This window comes from Camelus bactrianus, chromosome 12, assembly GCF_048773025.1.
Source record: "Camelus bactrianus isolate YW-2024 breed Bactrian camel chromosome 12, ASM4877302v1, whole genome shotgun sequence".
In the NCBI taxonomy this organism is placed as follows: domain Eukaryota; kingdom Metazoa; phylum Chordata; class Mammalia; order Artiodactyla; family Camelidae; genus Camelus; species Camelus bactrianus.
In genome coordinates, this window is record NC_133550.1 from 18,318,571 (window position 1) to 18,341,606 (window position 23,036).

Genomic DNA, 23,036 nt, shown 5'->3' on the forward strand with positions numbered 1-23,036 from the left:
CACACCTTGACTCAAAACTATGCAATAGCTCCCTGTTACCCACAGAACGTAATCTTACCTCCTTCAGACGTCCTATGAGGCCCTTTATCACCTAGAACTTAACTGCCACCGCGGGCTCTATCTCCCACACACTCTGTGCCTTACCTGCATTGAATCACTTCTAAGGTGCCCCCCCCCCTTTTTTTTAACCTTTGTGCAGTTCCTTCTGGCTGGTGCTATTCCTTCGGGCTAAAATACTTTTCCCCACCCAGCCTTCTAAAACTTCTTAATATGGAGGTCTCAGTTCTAGGGTTATCTCCTCCAAAAAGTTTTCTCTGACCTTCCTCAAACAGATAGGTGTTGTCTATCCCACCATCCCACAACTTGCCATTAAACCACAAATTGCTTAAGAGTGGGACCATGCCTTCTCTTTCAATGTTTCCAGGGCCACGTGCAGCACTGGATGCCCTCAAGAAGTCCCGTAAGTACACGTTGAATGAACAAGACCTCAAAGGTCTCCTAATAGTCTGCATCTCCATCGTGACTCTACTTCAGGCAATACTTTCTCTCTCTCTCGGGATGAGTCATGTATTAAAAGTCACGGCCAATCACGCACCTGGCTTTCACTTGCATGTTCTCCACGCATATGTTGCCCAAGTCGTCCCAGGTTGTGGGCAACTGGTAATTGTTTTGCTTTATGATTCACCAGAGGCTATTACTGACCATTTCCTGCAGGGGTTCACCCTTGTGAGTCATGCAGCAGGTAGCTTATATTAGAGAAAATGTCTGCTCATCCCGTTTCTTGGAAGCCCATAGCTTTATTACTTCAATTAAAATGATCCAGTATTTGTCAAAGTTCCCCCAGCTACAGAGATTATACCTCGAGATATAAGAACACTTACTCTATTAAGACTTCACATTTTTATTAATACAATTTTTAAAGAAAATGCCTTACATAACCCAGCCATAACCCGTCGAGAAATAAAACATAGGGAGGGAAGGGGGATAGATTACATTAGTTTAGAGTTGAAATCGTTTATTGAGGAGATTTATAGAAAGCATTACAAAATCATATTCTGGCATTATAAGTACATTCCATTAGAAAATATGTATTTTTTTATTTCCCTGACACTAGGTTGCATAATTGTAGGAATATGATCATCTCTTTCTTGTTTTCTTTTCTCTTTGTGAATTAAAAAAAACCTATCTCAAGATGTATTTACTGTTGAAAGATTAAAAAGATAAAATTCAGGCTTCAGAGTATTATGAAAGCGGGCATTGTGACCCCTCAGAATTTGACCTTTTAAAATCAGCTATTCTAGCCCTTCCCTCTGCCTTTCAATGGGAATAGTTGAAATCATACCAGAAGAATGAGGCTCCATCCTATTTTTAGAGGCCTGGAAAAGCAGTCTCCATCAGTAACTCATTTTAGTGTACACAAACCCTCTGGAATGTCTTTCTCATTTCTTCTCAAAGGCCTTCATACTTCCACGAAGCCCTTTGCCTTCCTCCAAGCCTGGACAGCAGTGCTCACCCATAAAACTACATCTTTCCTGGGATACTTTGGGCTTCACCCAACAGTAAGCTCAATTCAAACTGACTTAAACAGTCAGGGCATGTATCATCTCTCATAAGAGCTCTCAGGTCCTGTGGGTGCTGGAGTTGTTTGATTTGGTGGCTCAAGAATATCCCTGGGGACACAGGTCTCTGCATCTTCCCATGACAATCCTCAGAGCTTCGTTCAGTCTCAGGCTGGGAGTGAGATGGCTGCACAAGTCCAGAGACAAAATCCAGAGGTAAAAGAATGGTTACTTCTTCCTTTGTCTCCTCCTTAGAAGGGAGGAAACTGATCCTAGAAATACCCCCAGCAGACTTCTCCTCATGTTTCTTGGTCAGAATTGGCCGTTCTTGAACCAGGTGTTGTAAGGAGGATGAAATAGCCACTGTTGATCAATCGCGAGTGGATTAAACCACTAAAGCCACTACATCCCCCTGTCATTCCATCCACCTTCCTCTCTGGCCTCTGACCTATCCTGTTACCCCAGGACATTTCCTCCAATGATTGGGAAGGAGGGACCAAGAAGAGGACACAGAACACAGAGATAGGAAAGCAAGGATAGTTCAAGTTCATAATAGGGATACAACTTAAAAGTGGAGGATAGAATTGATTAAAAGGAATATTTTCTCACATTCATTAAGTAAAAGAGTTAGATCACGTGATCTGAGTTCCCATTTAACCCTAAGATGTGCTTCTGACTGATAGAAGCCCAGGCACTGAAGTTGGGCAAGTTTGTGTGTCTTTGGGTCAATTAGTTTAATGGGGTTGAGCCTCAGTTCCCTCACTTGAAAAATAGGAGTAATAATAATCATCTGGTGGGTTGTTGTGAGCACTAGAAATACTGCATAATTAGTGCTAGCATTACACCTGGCATTTTATATATAAGTTATTAATAAATAACATGATAAACATAATTGGCATTGCTGTATGTTATATATGAAAATTGTTAAGAGAGTAAATCCTAAGAGTTCTTGTCACAAGGAAACTTATTTTTCTATGTCTTTAATTTTGTATTTATATGAGATGATTGATATTTGCTAGACTTACTGTGATAGTCATTTCATGTTGTTGAAAGGAAGTCAAACCATTATGCTGTGCACCTTAAACTTATACAGTGCTGTCTGTCAATTATATCTCAATAAAACTGGAAGAGAAGAGATTTAAAGGAGTGCACAAGAGCAGAAAACTATCCTACCTTTACTGATGAACGATGGAAATGGGAGAATGGATTTGACAGATGGGAGCTGGCGGAGAGTTTCAGCCTGGCTTTTTATCTCTGCAGTGAGAAAGGAAAGACACACAACATTAGAGAGGAAACTCCTCCAGAATCGCACATCTTCTACAGCTATAGTCCCCAAACTCAAGCCACGTGGGAAGTAGTGTTAAAAGATAAAAAAAAATCAGAAATATGTTTATAATTTTTACATTTTAAGAAGATACAAGGCAAATGTGACAATGCATCTTGAGACTGTGATTTATTTTTAAATGGGAAGAAGTAAGCATAATTTTAAGAAAGAGATGAAAAGTTTGAGAGAATTTTCACCCATCATTGAATTTCTGCTTGAAAAAAAGAACTGCAGTTTTTTTCCTGAATTGTTTTGTTTCAATGGTTTGTCTTATGTTTAATCAACTAGCCTCACTGGGTCTCTCATGCTAGTATTAAAGTTGGATATGATTAGGGTAATATGGAACCTCATGGACCATATTTTTGTCATAAACAACTGTACTCAAGTCTAGTACTTAAAGAATCTTCAAAAAGACACCTGCACCCCAATGTTCATAGCAGCACTATTTACAATAGCCAAGACATGGAAACAGCCTAAATGTCCATCAATAGATTACTGGATAAAGAAGATGTGATATATTTATACAATGGAATACTATTCAGCCATAAAAACCGACAACATAATGCCATTTGCAGCAACATGGATGTTCCTGGAGAATGTCATTCTAAGTGAAGTAAGCCAGAAAGAGAAAGAAAAATACCATATGAGATTGCTCATATGTGGAATCTAAAAAAAAGAACATAAATACAAAACAGAAATGGACTCATAGACACAGAATACAAACTTGTGGTTGCCAAGGGGGTAGTGGGTGGGAAGGGACAGACTGGGATTTCAAAATGTAGAATAGATAAACAAGATTATACTATATAGCACAGGGAAATATATACAAGATCTTGTGGTAGCTCACAGCAAAAAAAAAAAAAAAAAAAAGTGATAATGAATATGTGTATGTTCATGTATAACTGAAAAATTGTGCTCTACACTGGAATTTGACACAACATTGTAAGATGACTATAACTCAATTAAAAAATGTAAAAAAAAAAAAAAAGAAAGGCAAAAAAAAAGAAAAAAATTAAAAACAAAAAAACCCCCTAAAAACTATGCACCTGGACAAATTAGCAGTTGTGAGAGTAATAATGAAATATACTTGTAGAAATAAAAAGGATGCAAAAAAATTTCCACCCAGACATCTTCACAGAGAGAATCACTGGAGGATGTACTTCAGCCAAGTCTGCTTGGTGATCCACAATCTGGTTCAGCACAGAGGGCAAGGAGAGATCATAGAAAGAGGCAGACCACTGCAGCTTAGTGGGTGGCAGGTTTTATCAGCAAGATAACTTACTTATGAGACTTGGCTTGAGCAGCCACAAGAGTCTTCTCATACCCCCACCAGAATCTTAAAAGTTTATATAGAAGCCTTAAAATACTGTCCGGATGGTCTTACCAACAAACACATTACTGTCACAAGGCTGTGTATTTGGTGGGGCTTCTCCTGCAGGGAGGGCAAGTGAAACACATTCCAGGGACAGGGGAGGGGTTAAGGAGCCTTAAATGCCTGAATCCAGCTCAAGGGTCAACCAGTAGTCACATCCTCCTGATGCCCCCTTCCAAGATTGCTCTGTGTCAGGTATAAGTAGTGAGAAAAAAGAAGAAAGGGAAAACAGAGTGAATGATTTCTTGGATATTTAAAACGTTATTTTAAAATTTTTGTGCAGTATGATTACAATATTGAGTATATTTTTAATGATACCATTCTGGAAGTTTCTAAATCAATGATTAAACTTAGTTAATTATGGGCTTGTGAGTAATATTTTTTCTGTTTCTAAATTTAACATCCTGTATTTTTTACAAAGGATTTTTAAAAAATTTAATTATAAATAAATATATATTATAATGGTTATTTTAATTGAAAAAAAGCCAGTGTAAAGCATTAAAAACAATATAACAGCATCAGTAAAGCTGAGTAATTATATTTCTCATGGTTTTCACAAATAAAGAAAAGTTACTTTTTTATTAAAAAAAAAGAATCAAAAATATTAAGACACATTGTCTATTGAGCATTCACAATACACCAGATATGAAGCCAAGTACTTTTTTTTTTCTACACACAATCTCATATATCACCCTTTGAAGTGAGTTTTATTATTCCTCTTTGTATGTGGGAGAATTGGAGTTTTGAGAGATTATGTTATGCACTTGCTCCAGGTCGTTTATCTTGTGAATGGCAGTTTTGTCTGATCTAGATTCAGTGTCCTCAACTGATAAATACCTTTCCTGAACCATCATGACAGCTCAGACGCTCTCGGGCAGTGGGGTTTGGCTGTGGTTATGCAAAGGTGGGCCAGGCCTGAACTCTACCAGTTGAGGGGTAAGAAGTTCTCACTACTCAAACTTCTGAACATGAAATTCTCTTTGAATCAAGGCATAAATGCCATCTTAGGAATGTATTGGGAGAGGGATGTGGGGCTGGGGTAGGGACAGCAACCCATTACATATTGGTATTTTACCTAAAATTGCCTTATTGATTAGCTCACAAGCCCTCCCACAGGATTCTGTGCAAATAAAGTTGTTTTTTTCCCTGTGAAGGTCTAGTTCCCAGGTATGGTGAGAAGGGAGGGCCTCTGGAAAACCATAGGGAGATATGGAGTCAGGCGGGAAGATTCAGCGCCAAATACAGTGGAATGAAATTGAGAGATGGGGCTCCATGTAAGGTTTCCTCCCAATCGATAGCTGTGCCCACATCCGGCCAAGGTACTAAATGTCCTAACCTATGCAGAGGACCATACTTCTGTGATAAAAGATTCAGAAAAAACTTTATTGTTATTTAATTTATTTATTCTTGCAGTGGGGAGGTAACTAGGTTTTATTGTCTATTTTTAGAGGAGGTACTGGGGATTGAACCCAGAACCTCCTGCATTCTAAGCGTGCACTCTACCACCTGAGCTATACCCTCTCCCCAGAAAAAACTTTAAAATCTTGCTTAGCCTTTACTTTGATCACGAAGCATTTGGAGGACAGGTCAAAAGAACTTGGAAGTAGCAGAATATTTAAATTATACAGAATTATGATTAAAACTAGCCACAAATTTGGTAAAAAGAAAAGAAAAAGATCAAAGAAACAAAACCAAAGTTAGATTCCCATCTCATACTAGACCCAAAATAAATTCCAGGTGAGTTGAATTTTGCGATTTTAAAGAAAAAAAATTACCGAAAGAAAACATAGTCAAATATTTATTCAGAAAATTGTTATGTTACTAATTCTAAATATGACATATAAGGCAAAACTAAAATAGAAATGATTAATACGTTTGAATATGTAAATATAAAACTTCTTTGTACTAAAACCAAAGTAATAAAAGTGATAAACTTAGGAAAAAATTTAGATTTTTAACAAAGGATTACTATCTTTAAGATACAAAGAGCTCTTAAAAATTACTAAGAAAAAATATAACAGAAAAAAAGTGGGCAAAGGGATATTACATTAGTTATCTATTAGTGCAGAGAAAATTATCTCAAAACTTAGTAGCTTAAAGAGATGAACACTTGCTCTTTTACAGTTTCTGTGGGTCAGGAGTTGGGAGGTGGTTTAGCTGTGTGGTTTGGGCTCAGGGTCCCTTACAAAATGCAGTCAAGATGTCAGTCATAGGAGACTTGACTGGCATGGGAGGGTGGCTCATATACAGGATTTGGGTATGGGTTTCTTCTTTTTTTAATTCCTAACTAGCTGTTGACAAGCGGCCTCAGTGCCTAGAAACACGAGCCTCTCCAAGTAGTGCTGCTTGAGTGTCTCACTAGATGGCAGGTGCCGTCCCCCAGTGTGAGGAATCCCAGAGGGGAAGAGCAAGGCAGAAGTCACCGTTACCTCCACAATATTCTAGGGTCACATAAACTGGTCCTTATACAGGTGGGAAGGGCATGAGTACCTGGAGGCAGAGATCACTGGGGCCTGTCCTGGAGGCTGGACACCACAGATATGAACTGACAATTAACGAAGTAGAAGACGATGGCCAGCCAGTGAGAAAGGGACCTGCTGGGTGGGGCCGCCGAACGCCCTCATGTTGCTGAGTCTGGGGCTTACCGATCAGTAGACTCCAAGATCCACAGCCGACAGGCTACTCCTGTGGGTCAGCCCAGGGTACACTAGGAGAGAAATCAGGAGCAGATTGGGCTGTCCTCTAGAAATTGGCATGGCACCCCATTCTCTTAAGAAAAGGCAAAAAACAATACCCAGGAGGTGTCTGTAGGTTAACAGTTTTAGGCTCTAGGCCAAAATGTGGTGGACCGTAGGTCAAGGCCAAGAGGCTTCCAGTCTAGAGTCAGTCCAGGCAGGTGCTGAGGCCTTTTTGCTGCCACCAGGGAGGAGAAAATAAATGGTACAAGGAAACCCCACGAAACAACTGTGCTGGAAAAAGTAAGCATTGAACCTAAAGAGCAAATTCTGCCTTCAGGACATACGTCAGAGTCCAGGTGGGCAAGGAAACCACAGCTTTAAATCAGCAATGGCTGCTTAAATCTCACTGAAATGATGCCATCCTGATGCTGGATTTGGTCATGAAAATCTTCCTGTCGGTGACATTCCATATCTCTCTTCTGGCCTTGTTCAAAGGGAACAAAGAAAAATCAAGATCTTAAGTTTTAAATAAAAATAATAAAAATATGGTAGCACTGAATTTTCCTAAAACCAATAAACAAAATGAACCAAAAACATTCTGTTCACTCATATATAGGAAAACAAATCTTTTATTCTGGCCCTCAAATTTCCTCACCGTAGACTCTAACCTCATTTTTAGTCTTAACTCCAGTTTTTTATTGTCTTTTATCCTTCTCTCCAGCCACATCAGTCTATTCCATGAATCTCATTCGTATCTTACAATTCTGGTCATGTTTTCCTGTTGTCACCTCATCTGTCTTGTCTTTACTCCTCCTGTCCTCCCACATAATTCCTAGGCTATCTTTTAAAGCTTGATTCAATAGCTTCTCTTCCATAAAAATTTTACAGACCACTCCAGCTTTTTCCATTCTCTGAACTCAATAGCCCCTTTAGTCTAATTTCTCATTTGTCAATTAGGCATTCACTAAGCTATTATTTATTTTTGACCTGATTACTTAATTTGACATGTATATATAATACTTCTTCAAACAGATTGCAAACTTTTTGAGAACAGGGTCTGTGCTGTGTCCTTCTTTGTCTTCCTCACCTCATTCTACGCCTCTGTGGGAACCTCCTTGTCCCTCAGCTGGACAGTATAGCACCTTGTAATAAGTAACAAATCAATAAGTACTTGATGGATTGATTCATTGATTAATGTAACATTGCAGGAGAGCCAACTATAGTCTGATCCTTTTGTAGCAATGCTTTACCATCGATGAAGGAAGGCTGTGTCCCAGCCAGTGTAAACCTGCTGACGGGGTGGTGGTTCATCTCTGCTTTGTGCTAGATATGAAATCAGCGGGAGTTATGCCGGCTCAAGAAATTCTGAAAGAATGGAGATGATATACATGAGATGTTCAGAATGATCTATTTCTACTGACATCTCTACGCTGTTGGGCAATTTTTCACTATTTCAAGCTTCAAAGCCCTATTCTCAGGATTTAAATGTATATGTTTCATTAAACATATTTAATGAGTGTCAGTCACGGGGAAAAGCATCTAGAACTGATACAGAGCAGTACATAGTAGGTGCTCGAAAATCTTTCCCTCGTCTCCAGAGTTTTAGGTGGAAAACATTCTGGTTGTTTCCCAAGATGGCCCCTTCTTCCTCACTTCCTCACTCCTGCCTCAGTGTTTTCAGCGGGTGAGCATTTGATTGTTGATGATAGTTACTTATATTTATATGGTGCTTAATGGTATATAAAGCAATTTCAGGGGAAGGGTATAGCTCAAGGGGTAGAACACATGCTTAGCATGCATGAGGTCCTGGGTTCAATCCCCAGTACCCCCACTAAGAATAAGTAAATAAATAAACCTAACTAGCTTCCCCCTACACACACACACACACACACACACACACACACACACACACACACAAAAGCAATTTCAGGCGCATAATTTCATTTGGGTGTCACATGACTCCAGCCAGCTAGATATTACTAATCCCCAATTTTCAAGTGGAAAAATTGAGCCTCAGAGAACTTTAGTTACTTACTGTTGGTAAATGACTTGGACTTGGATTTTCTGATTTAATAAAGGAGAAGGAATGAAAGATGGAGAGGAATTTTGTTTCTGTTTATTTTTTGTTTTCGAATGGTATTACCTTGAGAACACCACTGTGGCACAGACTGTCTCCCCATTGGAGGCAGATTTACCATGAGATGAATGAGTTGAGTGTGGTTGGAAGTTAGGAGGCAAAGAGGGACCAGCTTTTGTCGAGTGTGGACAACTGGGCTACATTCTACTGGACTTTTGAGCCATGTTACAAGTGCACATCTTCACCTTTGGAATAAGTGAAAACCATGAAATGTTTGCAGGTGGGATGAGATATAATCAGACAGGCCTTTTTTAAAAAAGGGAAAAAAAACTTTTTATTGCTGGGCAGTGTTCCATGGTGTTCCAGTTTTTAGTTATTACCAATAAAACTGTGACTAAGCAAGCATGTTTTGGGGTGGACATAATTTTCATTTCTTTGGGATAAATGCCCAGGAGTGCAATTGCTGGGTCATATGGTATTTGCACTTGTAGTTTTTTTTAAAGAATCTGCCAAACTATCTTACAGACTCGCTGAATCATTTTACAATCCCACCAGCAATGTATGAGAGATTCAGTTTCTCTCCATTCTCACAACATTCGATTTTGTCACTACATTTGCTGTTACCTGTTTTAATACCTCATCCTGGTCTTAATTTACATTTCCCTAGCGGCTAATGGTGTTGAACATCTTTTCATGTATTTATATGCCATCTGCATATCCTCTTCAGTGAAGTGTCTCTTCATGTCCTTTGCCCATTTTCTAATTGGATTGTTTGATTTTTTTTAATGTGAAGTTTTGAGGAGTCTTATAAATTCTAGATATGAGTTTTTCCTTAGGTATGTGGTTGGCAAATTTTTTTCTCTGACTTTGTAGCTTGCCTTTTCATCAAGGTCTTTTGCAGAGCAAAAGTTTTAAATTTTGCTGAAGTCCAATTTACTAATATTTTCTTTTATGATGTCATGTCAAAGAACTCTTTATTGACCCTTAAGTCCCCCAAGTTCTCTCCTGCATTATCCTCTAAAATTTTTATAGTTTCACATTTTACACTTAAAACCTATGATCCATTTTGAGTTAACTTTTTATATGATATGAAGTTTGTCTACATTCATTTTTCTTTTTTTGCCTATGGATACCTGATTGCTTTAAACATTTATTGACAATGCTCTCCTTCCTCCATTTAACTGTTTTGCACATTTGTTAAAAACCAGGTAGGCATATCCATATGGAGTGATTTTTTCCTTCTCTCTTTATTCTGTTGATCAATGAGTCTATCCCTTTGCTAAAACCACACAGTGTTGATTACCATAGCAATATAACAAGCCTCAAATTCAGGTGCTTTATTCTTCTTTTTCAGAATTATTTAAGCTTTCTCAGTTCCTTTGCCTCTCCATGTACACTTTAGAATACTCTTTCTAAATCTATGAAAAATCTTACTGGGATTTTTGATAGGCATAATATTAAACCATATATCAACTTGGAAAAATGGGCATCTTTACTATGCCCAGCCTTCCAATCCAGAAACATGAGCTATGTCACCATTTATTTTTATCCTCTTTGATTTCTTTCATCAGTGTTGTATAGTTTTCGCATACAAGCCTATATATGTATTGTTAGATTTACACCTAAATATTTCACTTTTTCGAGCAATTGTAACTGGTTCTGTATTTTTCATTTCGGTTTCCAGATGCTCATTACTAGTATAGAGAAATACAACTGATTTCTGCATGTTGATCTTGTGTCCTGTGATCTTGCTGAACTTAGAAATTCTTGGAGAGTTTTGTAAATTCCCTGGGATTTTCTATGTAGAATATCATGTCATCTACAAATAGGGGTAGTTTTATTTCTTTCTTTCCAAACTGTAGGCACTTCATTTCCTTTTCTCTCCTTGCTGAACTGGCCGGAACTTTCAATACTATGTCAAATAGCAGTGGTGATAATGGACACTTTTTGCCTTATTCTTGATTGAAGGGAGAAAGTATCCATTCTTTTATTACTAAGTATGATGTTAGCTATAGAAATTTTTTTGTAGATGTTGTTTATTAAATTCAGGAAATTTCCCTCTTTTCTTAATTTTCTGAAAGCTTTTTATCATGAATGGCTGCTGAATTTTTTCAAATGCTTTTTCTGCATCTATGGATAAGATCATATGATTTTTCCTCTTTAGCCCGTTAATATGGTAAATTACATTGATTAATTTTTAATGTTTAACCAGCCTTGCATCCCTGAAATAAACCCCACTTGGGCATGGGCATGGTATAAAATTCTTTTCATATATTGCTGAATTCAACTTGCTAATATTTTGTTAAGAATTTTTGCATATATATTCATGAGGGATATTGGTCTGTAGGTTTCTCTTTTTTTGGTACTGTCTTTGTTGATTTTGGGATCAAGTTAGTATTAGCTTCATAAAGTGAATTGAGAGGTGTTCCCCTCTCTTTCACTTTCTACAGAAGACTGTATAGGATTGATATCAATTCTTCTTTAAATATTTTATAGAATTCTCCAATGAAACCATTTTAGCCTAGAGCTTTCTTTTTTGGGGAGTCTTTAAATTACCAATTCAATTTCCTTAATAGTCATAGAGCTATTCAAATTATCTACTTCATACTCTGTTTTTGAGAAACTGAGTGATTTATCTAAGTTGTCAGATTTATGTGTGTGGATTTATTCCTAGAATTCTCTTATCATTCTCTTGATGTCTGCAGGGTCTGTAGCAATATCCTGTTTCATTCCTGCTATTGGTCTCTGTGTCTTTTCCTTTTTTTTTTTTTTTCCTTTGTCTATCTTGCTGGAGGTTTGTCAATTTTATTGATCTTTTCAAAGACCCAGCTTTTTGTTTCACTGACTCTCTCTACTGGTTTTTGTTTTCAGCTTCATTGATTTCTGCTCTTATCTTTATTGTGTCATTCCTTCTTTCTTTGGATTTATTTTGTCCTTGACTGCATGACATCACTCTGTCAGCATCTCAAAGAACAGGGACCATCAGACTTGTGATCGGGTAACTGGAAGACCAGGAAAACTGAAAAATAAACACCTCCTACCTACTTCCTGCCCCTCAGACAGAAATTGAGGAGGAAAAAGCCCTTTAGGTTAAAAAATATGTTGAGTCCTTTTATGCAATGAACTCAAAACATCGATAAATCACTAGGGAAAGAGAGTTGCCTTTAAGAGTCACATATTTTGGTCTTGAGCCCATGTTTTATTTTCTCAGGCCCCTAAAAAAGCACAATATGAAAACAGAGAATGAAGGAAAGAAACCAACACAGTTCCATGTGACAGTGTGACATACTCATCCCACTGTGGCATACTCAGTGTGAGAGAGGCACTTTGCAAGCACTTTGTAAGTGGACTTTAGTGTCAGAAGAATGGTACAGGCAGAGGAAGGAGAACTTCAACTCAATCAACCAACTATTCTTAGCACCTTGTATGTACAGGACACCAAGATAAAGCTTGTGCAGGATACGGAAGAGTTCTAAAATGCTTATCCTTAGCAAGCTTTTGGTCTTAGGGCATAACAATCCTGGGCTCTAAAATGGTGAGTCCAGCTCCCGAAACCACACTCCAAGCTCTCGAATCCACCTCTGTAGAAGATACCCAAATCTTGGCAGATAAATGAAGCAGCTAGGACATGTCAGCACTCCTGGATTCCTTCAAAGAGTGGACCCGTGGAATACCTAATCAGGACTGGGAGAGACTGTTTGTGCATACCTGTCACTTTCTCTGGAAACCACTGGGGATGAAGAGTGGCTGTCATTGCATTTCTGTCACTGTTATTGTTCAGAATGCTCTGACAGAGCTAGCAAAGAGACGAGTGGCACAACATCACGACAAAATTCATTAGGACCTGGAGAACTAGACGCCCTCCCCAGGGAACTTTTCAGTGCTCTGCCATGTCCTCCTCCCACGCAGCACCCTCCCCTCCTTGAGACATTATCTCTGATGTGCCTGGGGCCCCAGCCAGCTTGCGAGCTCTCCAGACACGCAGGGGCACGAATTATGGCACTGCCTTAGAAATGTTACACCAGAGATCTGTCCTTCATTTTATATTTAATGCTGTCCTTACCCTACAAAATAGAGACCTGAAAATGTCAACAATTGAATATAGAATGAGCATTTTAAAAATAGATTTAAAAATTTGCAATAGCAAATTGAAGTTCAATATTAAGGAAGATCCAGCATTCTGTATTCATTAGCAGTTAGATCTTTCCAGTTCTTTATTTTGAAATAAATTATCCTGTGAGGAGTGTAAGAAAGATGTCCTTTGTCTGAACCAGGGGCATGAAAATGTACACCCCAGGGAATTTGCAGAAACACTGTGGAGGGTGTTTGGCTGCTGAAAATCAGTGGGAAAGGCAAGGTTTGTACATTTCAGTAATACGCTAGAGCAGAACAACCGCTAGCACTGAGTGCTCGCCATGTGTCAGACACGGATGCTTATAATACCCCAGTGCAATAGGTATTGTCATTCCCCAGCCTCAAGATTATGAAGCTGAGAGCTAGAAAGCTTAGGTGAGCTGGCCAGTGTCGAGCAGCTAGTGCATGTTTAACTCTTCATGAAGCCCAGATATCGTGGACTCCCAAGTCTGTATTCTCGGCCACTGCCCCTCCTTGCTAGTGCTTAATAAGTAAGAGCAATTCCTTTATTTTTTATTTATTTACTTATAATAAATTTATAATTTTTTATAAATAAATTTTCTTTCTTTGTTATAAATATCAGATGAATTTATTATAATTTATGTAGGACTTTGTAATAAATACTATAAATAATAAATAAATATTTATTTAGTTAGTTATTAATCAAGGAATTGCTAAATAAATAAGAGCAAGGAATTCAATGATCAATGTATCTTGTAAATTGTTACCTGTAGTCCTGTATAGGTATCATAGCCTTACCTGAGAAAATTAATTAAACGTCGACTGCCCTTTCAGACCGATAGTAGTGAAAATCTACAATAAATTTGATTTTGAAATACTCTGCTTAATACTTTGAAAGTTTTCCAAAGCACAAAAACATGTTTCAAAATGTTCCTCAAATTTCGGCTGGTTTCCTCTTTTTAAAGATCATCTCCTCTGAACGGAAACACTCACATCTGCTGGGGAGTACAACCTCAGTTCTCAGCTGAGAGAGACCCGAAGAAATACTGGAACCCACGGGTCTGTTCTTCCGTGTTTTTCTGGCTGAATGAGACGACAGCCTCCCACGTCCACGTGCTGCAGGACCCTGTTCTCCCCTGTCCTCGTGAGCTCGTTTTGTGTCATCTGCGAGGATCTGAGGGGCTCTCCTTGTGCTGGCCAGGTTCTCCCATCACTGGCCTGGATATCCACAGAAAAAGGTGCAAATAGAGCAAGACACCCTCTCCTTGGAAAGGTAGAACAGAGTGAAACAAAGTGAGTGTAAAGATGCCTACAATAATTGGTGTCATAGTCTTTGAAATGCATTGGGGGCCTCTCTGAGGAGAGAATTAATAACAGTTCCCCTGGATGGTAGTGCATAATAAGAATAATGAAGAAAAGGAATATGCTGCAATGGGATTCTTTTTCTCCAGTGGACACACAGCATTGGATGAGTCACCTGCTGCTGGAACAGGATTTTTACCCTGGATCAGTTGTGGGCCTTCCTGATGACACTTTATTAGAACAAGTGGATGCAGAGTGCCAGCTGATGGTGGGTGGCTCGGGCACAAAGTGGAACTACCATGGCCTGGAGCGAAACAAAAATGATACCTTTTAAAAAACTCAGAGTCCAAGAGCTAATACGTGGTCCACGAAAGGACAAAATGCAGAAAGTCTCCAATAAAATGGTAGGGTGGGTTATACATGTCAGCAGCTCATAAAATGTGTATTTCTGATTAAGGCTAAGAGAGCCAATGTATAAAGGGAAATGGATGGAAAACAGATAACTTCATAAAAATCTCAAATTGTGCACCGAGGGACTCATACCTGCATGTGGAGGCCTTTCAGAAAGTGACTTTGTCTCTCCAGATCCCAGCCTCCTTGTCTCCAAAACGACCTTCTTTCATATCCATGTGGTTGAAAGAGGCTCCTTTGGAGAAGCTCCTCTCTCCAAAATCACCTGCACAAATGTGAACATTCTCAGGAAATATGGGACTGACTTACATGGTTAATTCTATCAAATGACTTAAAATGATTCCATAGGAAGATGGAATATGCCACTCTGGTAATAACAGGTCTTCGTGATGTTCTTTTCCTCATAATTTACTCTAAGGGAAGGTAGAAACCAGGACACAGAACTTTTGTCACAGATGGAAAGAGAAAAAGAGATGCCAGTCATTTTATTGTAATTCATGTGCAAAAAAAAAAAAAAAAAAAAAAAAAGCCTCCCTCACGGTTTCCATAGCTACTCCACCCCATCAGTTTTTATTTGCATCCAGTCTCAGGGAGAGGTCAGGGACTTGTGCCTTCTCACTGCCCCGCGGAGTCACATGCCCTGTGTGACACTGATCCACACCCCCAGATGTCACCCAGGAGGGCAAGGCAAATCCAAACAGAATCCTCCCAGCTAAACAATTCCCCTTTTCCCTTTGACATTCTTATCAATAGCTCAAGAATGTCCTTCAAGCTAAAACCAACTAGAGCATTGAGGTAAATATGATTATGTAATAAAGCCAAAACATAGATTCAAAATATTTCCAACAAGTATATTTTGTATCACCAGCTTGAGACAAAATATTATATTTATTTTAATGTTGAAACATAACAATGAAAAAATACTCCCAGGTTGACAAGACCTATCTTTCTCCCAGGGCCCCCTTCCCCAAGTGATTTTTAGGGTGTAATGGCCCTCAACTCCATCCACAAATACATTCTCTGGTCCTCTGCTAGTCTTGTCACACCTTCTCTGAAATTGTCCTTCAAGGTTGTTTTTTGTCCCATAATCATTCATTCCAAGTGTCAGTAGAGTTCCCATTCTTAATGTTCCCAAACAGATATAGGTCTGGAAGTGATGTTAATAACAATTTACTGAATGTTGGGGAATGTTCACTCTTGGGCCTTCCTCACGGTCTGTGCCTTGGTCCTGGTCGGCTCTGCATGGCTGATCCTTCACCAGTGAGAAGTTTCTGGAACTAGGGGCCCCCACCCATTTGCTCCTTGCTTCCAGTCCAAGGTGAACATCCCCTTCGCCTGCTAATAGTTCTTTAAGGAAAAACTCCTCCTCTGTCCCCCTCTCGTTGAACACACAAGAACAAATGGTCTTCCATGACCCACACAGGTCTAAATGCATAGTCAGAGGTTTTCTGATTAAAGATGGTGGATTGAACACACATACCTATTTCCCTTCTGAGATCCCACTGAAGAGACATAAAAGGAGACCAAAAAACAAAACAGAACAGAACAAAACAAAACAAAACCAGATCTCCAGCAACAAGGAGAATGATAAGCAGTCTCAGTAGAAGAACTATTTGAACAAAAATTCTGAAAGATGTAAATGAAGGATGTGACGTGGACCGAGGAAGCCATCATTTGGATTGTTCATAAAGAGGCATCTTGACAATTTGCTCTATAAACACTCAAAAGTGTTGGATTGGAGTAGCTGGGTGTAGTAGGGGGCAGGAATGAAGCTTGGGGCCAAAAACCAGGGAATTAATTGATAGCCTGGGTATAGAAGAGTGGAACCTTGCTTTCTCCCCCACCTCACTGCAACACCAACACGTCCAGTGCTGGCAGCTGGGTATCTCATCCAGGCTGGAGACTGGCGTTTCTTCTCGGGGACATTGGCCCTTGGGGAAAGACTTAATGCATTCTAGCACTGCAGAAAAGATGATTTCTCTGTTGATAACTAGAGCAGACTTCAGCAATTCACAAACCCTTTCTCACACATACACAGCTCCTGTAGCAGGGAAGAACAAATCTGACTCCATATTAGATCTGTTCCTTTAGCTCTAACCCTATGCTCTGATTCCAGTGCTTAGTCCTACTGGTTCTGCACCTTTTGTAAAATAATATTGCCTATAGCCTGAAATATACAGGAGAGCCCCTTCTCAAGGGGCTGACCCTTAAGGATATAACACTTTCCCATTCATACAGAGATGAAAAGTTGCAGTACAGGATAACATTTGTCTCGTTGGAGGTTTACAGGGACACCATGACCTGACCTACGTGGACAGCTGCAAGAACAAAGGATTCTGACACCAAAAAGTTTGCAACAACCAACCGCACCCCCTCCCCTTTTTGGTATAAAAGAAGCCTGAATTCTGACTTGGGGGAAGATGGTTGTCCAGGACATTAGTCTGCCATCTTCTCCATCTGCTGGCTTTCCAAATAAGATCATTATTCCTGCCCCAACACCTTGTCTCCTGATTTATTGGCCCTGTCATGTGGTGAGCAGAATGAATTTGGATAGTTTGGACTCAGTAACACTCCAAACCAGCTTTTCCTTGCAAATCACTCTGAAATCTGGACAGCCAAACAAAGACCCACCACACATTTGAAGGAGCCCTCCAGCGGGGATGAGGTGGGGTGTCCAGGCCAAAAAGAAAGAGTGAAAATGCAGAAATAAGAGAACTTTTAAAACAAAAGAAACTACAGTTAATGCCTATAATCTAGGAAGGTAACATGGAATGGTTTGGAGCAGGTGTTGAGTGAGCCCGTCTGAAATCTCTCCTTCTTACCGAGTTTTATTTTTTATTGAAGTGTAGTTGATTTACAATGTTAGTTTCAGATGTACAGCAAAGTGATTCAGTTATACATATATGTATTCTTTTTCAGATTCTTTTCCATTATAAGTCATAGAAGATACTGAATATTGTTCCCTGTGCTATATAGTAGGTCCGTTGTTTATTTTATATATAGTACTGTGTATCTGTTAATTCCAAACTCCTAATTTATCCCTCCCCCTCTCTCCCCTTTGGTAACCATAGTTTGCTTTCTATTCCATGAATCTGTTTTTAATTTGTAAATAGATTTGTAAATAAATTTGTATCAAATTTTTTAGATTCCACATGTAAATGATATAACAGTCTCTGTCTGACTCACTTCACTTAGTATGATGATCTCCAGGTCCATCCATGTTGCTGCAACGGTGTTATTTCAGTCTTTTTTATGGCTGGGTAATATTCTATTGTGTATGTGTGTATATGTGTGTGTGTGTATGTGTATGTGTGTATATGTGTGTGTGTGTGTGTGTGTGTGTGTGTGTGTGTGTGTGTGTGTATACACTGCATCTTCTTTATTCATTCATATGTCGATGAGCATTTAGGTTGTTTCCATGTCTCAGCTATTGTAAACAGTGCTGCTATGAACATCGTGGTGCATGTGTCTTGGCGTTTCTGATTGCATCAAATAGGCAGATGGTGGTCTGTTCTGTTGTCCCAAATAACTTGCCGCAGGTCAGCTAAATGAAAGCAAATTCATATTCTCCTGACTTGCAAACATATATGTTGAGTGTTTGGGGAAGAAAAGGGCCTTCCCTAGAGATTTAATCACCAACCTGTGGAATAAACCTTAACTTTCTTAAATAGAAGAAGCCGCTTCTAACCTCTTCCACAGAAAGCTCCATCTGTTAGTCTGTTAGCACAGCAGATTTCCTACGGTGAATAGATAATTTTTAGAGTTACGTGGTAGATCTCTTGGGGAACATAGTATATACCTGATTCCCACCTAAAGGCTGTGAGGTGTAATGGGTTGTGTGGGTGGTGCTGCCATGGTGATGGTAGTGTGTGTCCATGTGTGTGCATGCGTGTGCATGTGTGTGTGTGTGTGTGCACTGGTCAGAGACAGCAAGCAGAGCGAGACAGTGGAATATTCACCTATAAAATTTGGCTCTAAAATTAAAAAAAAAAAAACCCTCGATTTTGTTGGATATTATTAAAACCATTTTCAGCCAAGTTGTGCTTGTTTCACTTTGATTTTCCAGGAAATAAACTCAGCATCCCATAGAGTTGGGTGATTGTGGAGTGCTATGTGATGAGAATTAACCATCTGCTGAATCTCGAAGAAAGAATTGTTACTGCCCAGATTCTAAGACAGAACTTCCTGAGGAGTCAGATGATTTCAGAAGAATTTTTATAGTGAGAATTAACTCTAAATGGCCCATCTGGCGTTGCTCCCTGGTCCAAATTAGAGCAGCCTCAGCTGCACTGATCAAATACCTTGGAGTGCAAGGGGCCTTGTAAGGTCTCAGCACCAGCTGGACATGTGCTCTAAGTACTTCATAATTTGTGTTAATATCCCACATGAGATGCGGTGTTGTCAGTGGCTGTATGTTAATGAAAGGAAAAATGTACATTGTGTACAGATGATCTAATTTCATCTTGAGAAAATCTAAAAGAATTAATTTAAAGGTTAGAATAAAGTGGCTAAGCACATTAAAATCCACATGTAGAACTGTGATGAGGAAAATGGTGAAGGCCTGGCTTAGCCATGATCTAATGACAGGACGCCCGTTAGCCATTTTGGGGGAGAATCCGCAAACAGTTCAGTTCTTTCCTTTGCTAACCCGTCATCAGCCTACTTATGAACAGACTGTCCCGACTGACTTTTTTCCCCTAGAAACAAGCTAATCAGTTTACTTCAAAAATACGCAAACAAAATTCACTCTCCCAGACTGTCTTCAGTTTTTCTTCTCCTCTTTCTCCTGGAAATTCTGTTTCTTGACTCCTTTCCTTGACAATAGTCTATTGATTGTTCTTCCTCAAATGAATACATTTGCATGCATGCCACAAACTGAAAACGTTATTCTATAGCAATAATCACTTGGGAAACATAATTTTTAAAAAGAGATCACATTGGCAAAAATAATCAATCAAAATTAAAACCCCTAACCCGGTGTCAATTTTAACAAAAGAGGATATTAAAAAATGTACATGTTTATGTTTTTATTGCTATGTAACAAACCACCCCCAAAACTTGGTGACCACAAACAACCACCATTTTGTTTGTTCATGATTCTGTGGGTTGGCTGGGACGCTGGGGGTGGTTCTTCTGCTGTCTCGGGGTATTCCATGCTTTTGCAGTCAGGGGATGGATGGGACCAGAACTTTCAAGCTGGCTACACGCATGTGTCCGGAACCTTGGTGAGGACAATCAGAATGCTGGACCTTCTCTCTGTCTCTTTTTCTTCCTGTGGCTTTCTCTGTATGACTAGCTTTGGCTTTTTTTTTTTTTTCCCATGCCAGGAAGGCCTTCACATGTAAGCATTTACCAATCCTCTGCTTGCAGCATGCTCGCTGCTCTCTCACTGGACAAAGTCAGTGTGGGTGGAGCCTATACAACGACGAATAAGTGGCGCGTGAATTTGGGGGCAGGGACTACCGGAGTCAAAGTCTACAGCCCTGGGTCTGTCTCTCTGCTCATTCTTCAGCAGCATCTCTTGAGTCTGTAATTGCTATTTTATTTTGTTTTTTGTTTTACCACACTGTAAGTGCAATGGGTTACAATCTCACTTAAGTATCCTCAGAGCCTGGCATAGCCCCTGGTTAGTGCATAAATACACACTGGATAGACGAATGATGGGGTGCACGTGTTGAGTGACCTACTCCAGTCCTTGCTGGGAGAGCTAAAGATGAAGCCATGAGACGTCAACTCCTACCCTGACTTCCCGAATTCCCACCCCGCATTCTTCCTGTGCCAACTGTGAGGTGTCGAAGAAACATACAGGAGAAAGTGCCTTCTGCGAAGCTCTGACTGCTTCTGTCACAGCTTTGTAAGTCTTGGCATCGTACCTCCTCTCACCAACTTGGAGGGAACAATTGAATCCTGCAAGCTGTTTGGTCCAGAGTGGTTTTGTATAGCAATTTTTAATGAGACCAGTTAAGAAAATTCTAACATTAGCCCTGAATCTCATGGGTATATGTGAGTGGTTAGAAAAGGAAAGCACAGGAAGATGGTGCCGGCCAGACTGAGGCTGGCTGAGAGGACCAAGCCCGTTCCAGAGGATGCCATGTGACCCCTGGCAGAAGAGGAAATGTTTCTTACAAGACATAATTGTACTTAGAAGTCTGACGAGCCCAGCCAAGAGAACTCTCTTTAAGCATGTTATTCCGTCCTTTTGAAAGGTTGCTATGGCTTAGCTGAAAGGATGAACGGGCGTCAGGAGCTCGGGTTTGAGTGTCTACTCTGAAGTTTCCTTATTTGTCCTTGTGATATGCGCTGGCGTGTTCCTTTTCATTCCCAATGAAATAAGCGGGTTAGGCTGTGTGAGTAGGTTTCATCCTGTGCTCTGCCTAGGTGCCAGGGAGACATGGCGGGGGCGGGGGTGGGGGTGATGTGGCTGCCCAGACTGCAGCCAGACCACCGCTGCTTGCATCTCTCTTACGTGTACTTACACGTTCTGCATAATACCCTGATTGAGCAAAAGTTTCTGCCACTGAAAAACACTATTTTTTAAAGAAAAAATCCTTTATCTCTGACATTCGGATTCTTCTCAAAATCCACAGACCACTTTGAAAGATCAGTTTATAGTTTCATGTTACTTTTCTCTCAGTGAGTAGAAAAAATACCCAAAGAAATCATGTGAGAAAAGCAATCATGTGTCTATTTTGATGTCTATACCCATGGTTAGCTGGGTGCTGACCCAGCTTCTGTCTCGAAGATGAAAAAAACAATTTGCAAACATCCCTTTATAAACCCCATGACCGTTTCTTTCCAAATTATCCCTAATTTCAGAGCCTTTGGAGTCTAAAGACTAAATATACTATTTGGTGTTTTATAGTCTCACATAGTCTCATTTCCCAACATTTTGGTTTCCTGGGCTTATTAAATAGAAGATTTTTGGTGTTTGGAGGGCAGTCTTCAGAAGCATACCTCATTTGCTGATTGTCAGGATTCTCTCTTGGCTGTAATGTACGAATGTGCTTTCATTCATTCAGTCAACTTCCAGCGAGCACCTACTATATGTGTTGTAGGCACTGGGGATACAGTGGTGTAGGAGACAGAGCCCCTGCCCTCATGGAGTTTATAATCTGCAGGCATGAGCAGGAGGGGAAGACCATAAACACGTATGTGAATAAATCAGGTACTTGCAGACGATGGTAAGCGCTATAAAGAATAACCAGCAGAATAAAAGGAAAGATTTAAAATGACACGATTGTAGAGTCATCAGGGATGACTCTCTGAAGCGGTGTTTTTTGTTTTTTTTTTTTAAGCAGGAAGATGAGAATGAGTGAAATTTAAAGAGCTGGGGGCATGAAAAGGAGCTGGTGGTGGGGACGAGGGGGGAAGAGAATGTTCCAGGAAGGGGAAGCAATAGGTGCAAAGCCTGGAGTGGGAATGGAGCTTTATATTTTTGAAGGCCAGGATGACTGGAGACTATTGAAGGAGGGGGAGAACAGTGGGAGATGAAGTTGAGGGGAGGCTTGATCGTGTAGGGCCTTGAAAAACATGGAAAAACATTTGCATTCAATGCCAAGTACAATGAAACTGACAAGTTGGAAGCCGGGGCATGAAACGATCTGATAACTGCTTTCAAAAGCTGGTTTTGGTTGCTGAGCGGTAAATGATTCTGTGTCATTGACCTATTTTCAACAGCACCCATCATAATCTGAAATTTGCACATTTACGTATTTACTTGTCTCCTCTTCCCCCACACCAATCAAATGTAAACTCTTAATGTGATGATTTTGCCAATTTAATTCACTGCTATTCACCCAAGTGTCTAAAATAGTGCCTGGCACGTAGTGGGTGCTAAAAATTGCTAGTCAAATGAGTGAATGCATTTGTTCATTTGGATCATTAAGTCTGAGAGGGACATCTTTGGTATGTGAGTGAGTGGCAAAGTAGGAAATAATTGGTGGTCCTTTCTCGTCATCCTTTGCGGCCATGATTCCCTGCACCCCCCTCACCACTCCTTAGTTTATACAGGTGCGAGTGATCACAGTGAACTTGCAGTGTAACCTGGAGTGCAGGAGCATATGTGTATGTGTCCCCGTGTCACTTGATGCATGGGGAAGCAGGAGGAGAGCAGGCACTTGAACCTGAGCAGGTCGGGGTCCAAATTCCTCTTCTGGCTCTTGCTAGCTGTGAGATTTTGAGTAAATTGTTTTAAAATTACCACTACTATGACCTCATG

The 23,036-nt window shown here is 39.9% G+C and overlaps 2 long non-coding RNA genes across 2 annotated transcripts in view; one reads left to right on the forward strand and one right to left on the reverse strand.

Moving 5' to 3' along the window:
- The window catches only part of LOC141579396 (uncharacterized), a 230,762-nt gene that overhangs the window by 95,093 nt on the left and 112,633 nt on the right, over positions 1 to 23,036 (forward strand). The window lies entirely within an intron of this gene.
- LOC123619525 (uncharacterized) lies at positions 934 to 10,455 on the reverse strand. The gene is made up of 4 exons (XR_006728173.2): positions 6,901 to 10,455; positions 4,268 to 4,441; positions 2,733 to 2,813; positions 934 to 1,746 (listed from the first exon to the last, which is right to left on the reverse strand). It is a non-coding gene; the product is annotated as an uncharacterized LOC123619525 (long non-coding RNA).